Here is a 6990-nt window from a genome sequence, read left to right as displayed (position 1 = left end):
TGTTCGGATACTCCACAACACACTTGGTAACTCCTCCGGCCAAGTATGCCGAGCTTTTTCCAGTGGGCCTAGCAGGCGCTTTTTGATGCCATTGCAGATGATGCCGTTGGCCTTCTCGACTTGTCCATTAGTCTGAGGATGCGCAACAGACGCAAAACTCAGTTTAATGCCCACTTCTGCGCAGTATGCTTTGAACTCCTTGGACGTAAAATTGCTGCCGTTGTCTGTCACAATACTGTGAGGAACTCCAAATCTGAAGACGATGCTCTTTACAAATTTGATTGCCGACGCGCCGTCTGGTGAATTTATCGGCTTTGCTTCTATCCACTTTGTAAATTTGTCGACAGCAACCAGCATATACTCGTATCCTCCTGGCGAAGCTTTGTGTAATTTACCCACCATGTCAAGACCCCATTGAGCAAAGGGCCAAGACAGTGGGATTGGCATAAGTTCCGCGGCAGGAGAGTGGGGTTTGGCGGCAAATCTTTGGCACGCGTCGCAAGTTCTCACTATTTCCTTCGCGTCCTCGATTGCCGTTAACCAATAGAATCCTGCTCTGAAGGCTTTAGCCGCAATAGCTCTGCTGCTCGCGTGGTGCCCGCATATCCCCTCGTGCACATCTTTTAGGATGATTCTTCCTTCTTCGGGTGTGACGCATCTCTGTAGCACGCCCGAAATACTTCGTTTGTACAACTCCCCTTTTATCACAGTGAAAGCTTTTGATCTCCTGATTATTCGCCTTGCTTCAACTGGATCGTCGGGTATTGTTTTCCTTAGAATATATGATACGTAGGCCTGCATCCATGGAATTTGCACCATCATGACTAGCTCTTGCTCTTCTTCTTCTTCTGCTATGTCTTTGGTGATATTCGAGGGTTTCTCTTTCTTCTCCTTCTTTGTTTTTGTTAGCTTTGTTGATCTTTCGCTTATCTCTTCCCAAAACACGCCTGGAGGTATCGCGAGGCACTGTGACCCGATGTTTGCAAGAACGTCGGCTTCATCGTTGCTCATCCTGCTGATGTGATTTACTTCGCAACCATCGAATAACTTCTCGAGCTCGTTGTACACCTCTTTATATGCTATCATGCTTTCGTTGACTGCATCACATTGGTTCATGACTTGCTGTGCCACCAATTGTGAGTCGCCGAAAATTTTCAGTCGGGTTGCACCACAAGCTTTCGCCATCTTCATCCCGTGTATGAGAGCTTCATATTCTGCTTCATTGTTAGACGCATTTGGGAACGTCATCCGCAGGACATACTTCAACTTGTCGCCTTCAGGTGATACTAATATCACGCCTGCTCCAGCACCTTCCAATCTTTTGGACCCGTCGAAGTTCATGGTCCAAGTTCTCGATAAATCTGGGGGTCCCGTGTTTTGTAGCTCCATCCACTCTGCAATGAAATCTGGTAAGACCTGCGATTTTATTGCTTTTCTTTTTTCATATGTGATGTCCCGAGGGGAAAGTTCTATTCCCCAAAGGGAGACACGACCCGTAGCTTCTGGGTTGTTCAGTATATTTGATAAGGGAGCCTCGTTGACCACTATTATCGGGTGCGCCGAAAAATAGTGTCGCAATTTTCTTGCTCGTCGTGAATACTCCATATGCTAGCTTTTGATATTGCGGGTACCGCTGTTTTGACGGCGACAAGACTTCGCTGATGAAATATACTGGCCTTTGAACTCCATGAAGCTTGCCTTCTTCTTCTCTCTCGACCACTAGGGCCGTGCTGACCACCTGAGGTGTAGCTGCAATATACAAGAGGAGAGGTTCTTTCTCTTTTGGCGCCACCAATATCGGTGGTGTCGAAATTGCTCGCTTGAGGTTCTCGAAGGCTCTATCTGCTTCCTCGTTCCATTGAAATTTTTCCCCTTGTTTGATCAATGCATAGAACGGCAGCGCCTTTTCTCCTAGCCTGGCGACGAATCTGCTTAAAGCTGCGACTCGCCCCGTTAGCTGTTGTATTTCTTTCAACTTTGTTGGCTTTCTCATAGTAACGATGGCCTGTATTTTTTCGGGATTAGCTTCAATCCCCCTTGCTGATACTAAGAACCCGAGAAGTTCTCCAGCGGGAACTCCAAAAGAGCACTTTGTCGGGTTCAGCTTGAGGCAGAATTTGTCGAGGTTGTCGAAGGTTTCCTTCAAATCTTCGATCAAAGTCGACCCTTTCTTTGATGTTATTACGACATCGTCGATGTAGACTTGTACATTTTTTCCGATCTGTGTTGCTAGGCACTTCGCATCATCCGCCGATATGTTGCTCCCGCGTTTTTCGGACCAAAGGGCATTGTTTTGTAGCAAAACACGCCATAAGGTGTGATGAACGCTGTCTTGGCTTCATCTTCTTCTTTTAGTCCGATCTGGTTATAACCCGAATATACGTCCAAGAAGGAAAGACGTTCGCATCCTGCCGTGGAGTCGATGATTTGATCGATCCTTGGGAGGGGAAAGTGATCCTTGGGACAATGTTTATTGAGACACGTGAAGTCGACGCACATGCGAAGGACTATTGTGTGTTTCTTCGGCACCATCACTGGGTTAGCTACCCATGTGGCTTCTGTAGATATTTCTCTGATGAAACCGGCGTCTTTGAGTCGATCTATCTCTGATAACATTGCTTTGCGGCTTGGTTCCGAAAAGCGTCGTAAAGGCTGCTTGACTGGTCTTGCGAGAGGATCCAAATTGAGGTGGTGCTCGGCGAGTTCCCTGGGTACTCCTGGCATGTCAGCTGGACACCATGCGAAGATTTTCCAGTGCTCACAGAGGAACTCGACGAGCGCGCTTTCCTATGCGACATCCATGTTTGCGGCTATGGACGTCGTTTTCTTAGGATCTGTTGGGTGGATCTGTACCTCTTTTGAATCCTTGTTTGTGTTGAAAGTCGGCTCCTTAGAAGATCTCCCTACCTCTGGCAGTACATCATAATCGGTGAACCGTGGCGCCGCATATTCTGCTTGCATCCCGAAGGTTTCTGACAGTCGATGAAAATCCTTGTCGCATTTATCAGATAACGCGAAACTTCCTTTGATTGTGATAGGTCCCTTAGGCCCGGGCAACCTCCACAACAGATATGTATAATGCGGCACTCGCCATGAACTCGGCATACGCTGGTCGTCCCAACAAGGCGTGATATTGCGACGGGAAATCCACCACTTCGAACTCCAGATTCTCTATCCTGTAGTTTTCTCGGGTTCCAAACTGAACGTCGAGGTTGATCTTGCCCAATGGGTAACTTGGCTTCTCTGGTGTAATCCCGTGGAAACGTGTATCAGTTGGTTTCAAGTTTGCTAGGGATATGTTCATTTTCCTCAATGTATCTGCATACATGAGGTTTAAGCTGCTACCGCCATCTATGAAGACTCTCGACACATCAAAACCAGCGATTACTGCGGGTAAGATGAGTGCTGATTGTCCTGGTCGAGGAACTTGCTGCGGATGATCTGCAATTGTGAAGCCGATGTCTTGCCCCGACCAATTTAGGTACTCGACTGTTGGTGGAGGCATCTTCTCTGCCATGAACACTTGTCGCGAGATTACCTTCTGCGCCCTGTTTGATGGCCTGGCTTTCTGAATCATCGAGACCGCACCATTAGAGTTGGGGTCAACATATGGAGGTGGATGTGGTGCTGCCGCAATTCTAAGCTGATGCCGATTTTCGTCCGTAATTGCGGGAGGAGGTGGAAGGTGAATCTCGCTCCTTGGCTCCCGAGGGTTTCTGTTATTTGCTTGGGCATTTGCAATTCCTGCGGCTCGCAACATTGCCTCGGAAATTTCTGCAATCTTTACGGAGATGTCCCTGACTGCCTCTTTCCATTGTTGTCGAGGTAAAAGTGCATTTGACACGGACCGTTCATCATCTCCTCGGGAGATACATAAGGTCTTTGAATCCTTGGTCCACTATTTTGCCTGTTGCCGCGAAAATCACCTCTATTCTCGCCTTGTTGCTCGTTGCTCCTTTGATAATCATCTCGACTATTTCCTCCAGGATTTCCCCGAAAACCAGCCGATATATGGCCGGGAGCATCGTTGTTGTAGAACTGGCGAGAAAATCGCCTTCTATTTTGATAATTTCGACCACGATCCTCTTCTGGCGACCTGTGTCGCTTGTTGTATATTGCGTCTTCTCCATCTGCCCATTTATTGGCTATCTCCATGAGTGCTGATATGGTCTTAGGGTTAGTTCTCCCTAAGTCCTCGATGAAATCTGCTCGGCGGACTCCTGGCCACGAACGCATCTATTGCCCTCTCGTCGGATATATCTTCCGCCGAGTTTTTTATAATGTTCCATCGCTGTATATACTTCCTCATCGACTCGTCGTGTTTTTGTTCGGCATGCCCTCAGCTCTTCCAACGATGCAGGTTTCTTGCAGGTGGATCGGAAGTTTTTCACGAAGATGTTCTCAAAGTTATCCCAGCTGTCGATGGCATTTAGGGGGAGTTTCTTTATCCAAGATCTCGCGGCACCACTTAGGTGGACTTGGATACTTTGCATAGCTGTTGCTCTGGTTCCTCCTACCAGTTTTACCATCTCGAGATAATCCACGAGCCAATCCTCGGGATCTTGCAGGCCGTCGAACTTCTTGAAATTCTCGGGTAACTTGAACCCTTTTGGTACTCGAGTTTTGCGAACTCTTCTCGTAAAGCATGGGAGTCCACACATATCTTCATCGGCAAGCTCTGCGAGTGCTGACGCTCCCTTCTTTCTTGTCGCGCTCTCGTCCACCCTTACTTGGACTCGCTGTGTCTCTTGCCCCACTTGTTCTTGGTGGGTCTTGAACTGCTGCGGTGTGTCGTGGACTATTTTGCCTAGGATTTTCTTCGGGAGGCGTTGTTGCAAACGCTGTTCCCATAACTCCTACTCCAGCCATTGCCATATTGAACAATGGTTCTCTCGGGTCTCCAGGAGGTGGTCTGGATGCGAGGATGTAAGCTTGTGTTGCCATGTAACCTGCCTCTGGCGTTTTTGGGATGATATTTCCCCGTTCGTCGATCGACATAAAGGACATGTCGAGATTTTGGATTATACTTCCTCTTTCTGCCTCGGGTATGTTTTGCAGCCGAGACATTGCTCTCCTCCGAGCTTCTCTGTGACTATCTCCCGTAGTTCCTGAAAGGCGACTTAACTCTGCTCGGCGTCTGCTTGTGCGAGGCTGCTTCTTTCCTCCTATTCAGGGATGCTGTCTCGTTTTTCTAACTCTCCGCTTACTCGAGCAAGTCTATATTGATATGCTTGAAGTTCTTGTACGAGTAGCGGTGGTGGTCATAGGTTCTGAACCATCCATGGCTTTCGCAGCCCTATCCCACGCTTCTTGCGGGAGCCGTACCCTTGCGCGAGTTGAGGATCCGGGATATTTAGTGCCTAAGCCATGTCCGAGATCAGCGGGATCGACGTATGGATTTCCCAATTCGTCGAAAGCCTCCGACGTTTGCGGTTCGATGTGCCTGCCCCTTCTACCACATAGATCCGATGATATTTTGCGCATTGATTTTTATCAGGATTGGTGACACCATCATATAGAGTGGTGAAGACCTTTCCGATGGCGACGGACTTGTCGATGAAGTTGAAGTCTGTCGACGCTTGTCGGAGTCGCTGCTTATAAAGGAGTCCGCAGACGACTCGAAGGATGTGTTGCTGACGATCTTGGCGAGCTTTCCGCTTGCCTTGTTGTCGACGAAGTATGGCGACGAAAACTCCTCGTCACTCGACGAAAAGTTAGAATCGATCGCTGAAAATTCCGACGAGATCGGAACTTCGAGACGGTAGGATCCTTCCTTGTTGACGCCAAATCGGAATTCTCCGAACGTCATGATGATGGGCTCCTCCAGATAGGCACATGCATCCATACGGGAGGGCGGGTGAGGAATAAAATTGAATAGATCAGTTTTTTCCTTGTTACCTCGATCCATCGCGTTGCTTGCTGTTGACGATGTCGAAGATCTTGAACGTGCCATCGAGATCAGCTCCTTGCAACCTCTAATTCCCACAGACGGCGCCAATTGACAAAGGATTAACTTGTCAATGCCTACAGATTGTAGACTAGGGTTTTGCTAGAAGTAGAGGGCAAGTAGATCTCGAAGGTTTAGGCGGAAAGTACTCGACGATTATGAAAACTATGGTTATGTTGACGATAGATTCGATCCTCTCTTTGTCCCTCGACTCCCCCTTATATAGGAGGTGGAGCCGAGGGTTTTCGTTTTGTACAAGTTACGTAGTCCGGGACGGTTTCTAACTCACCCCGCCAGATTACAAATAACACTTCCTATTACAATTCTAGCTTTCCTTAATATATCTTGGACTCCCGAATCTTCTTATTCTTCGGATAGTGGGCCTTCAGTAAACTCCTGGTACTATCTTCGGCAGGCCCATTTGGGATGCCTATGTCACTTGCACACCCCGACGATGCCGCTAAGTCGTTAAGAAGTCCTAGCTAACCGGACTGCATCTTGCTACTTCAACAACACTCATCATCGCCGCTTAAGACCGACGAGGCGCGACGGCGAGGGCGGGCGAGGCCGCAGCACAGGCCACGCTTACAGCGGCGCGTGTACCGATGAGGACACGGGCTCTGCCGCTGCCCACACACATCTTCACCACCATCATGCATGCAGGACGTGAAGCGAAGACGACGAAGACGACCACACGGCTTAATCGGAGGTGTCTCGCGGCGTAACCCGCGGGAGTAATTAACCGGGAGCCTCCCGAGGCCCCGGGAATCAGGAGACTGCAATCGCCCTAGTCAGGCTGGCCGCGCTAGTAGGCCACGGAGCGCAACACACGGGAATTGTATTTGTTATCTATATGATTAATGAAATACTGTTCCCGCATTTCTTTTGTTTCTTTGTGTATCGTTATACACTGGCACGCCCACGTCTTTCTTTCATTTACCGATCCCGGCGCGCATGAGAGAAACCACGCCCTTCCGCCCTACTCGCGGGAGTCGTGTCGTACGTTTTTCTCGTGTCAAACAACTTGATACTTCGTTTTTAAT

Source organism: Lolium rigidum, chromosome 1 (assembly GCF_022539505.1).
Source record: "Lolium rigidum isolate FL_2022 chromosome 1, APGP_CSIRO_Lrig_0.1, whole genome shotgun sequence".
NCBI lineage: Eukaryota > Viridiplantae > Streptophyta > Magnoliopsida > Poales > Poaceae > Lolium > Lolium rigidum.
Note: the sequence above shows the minus strand (reverse complement) of the source record.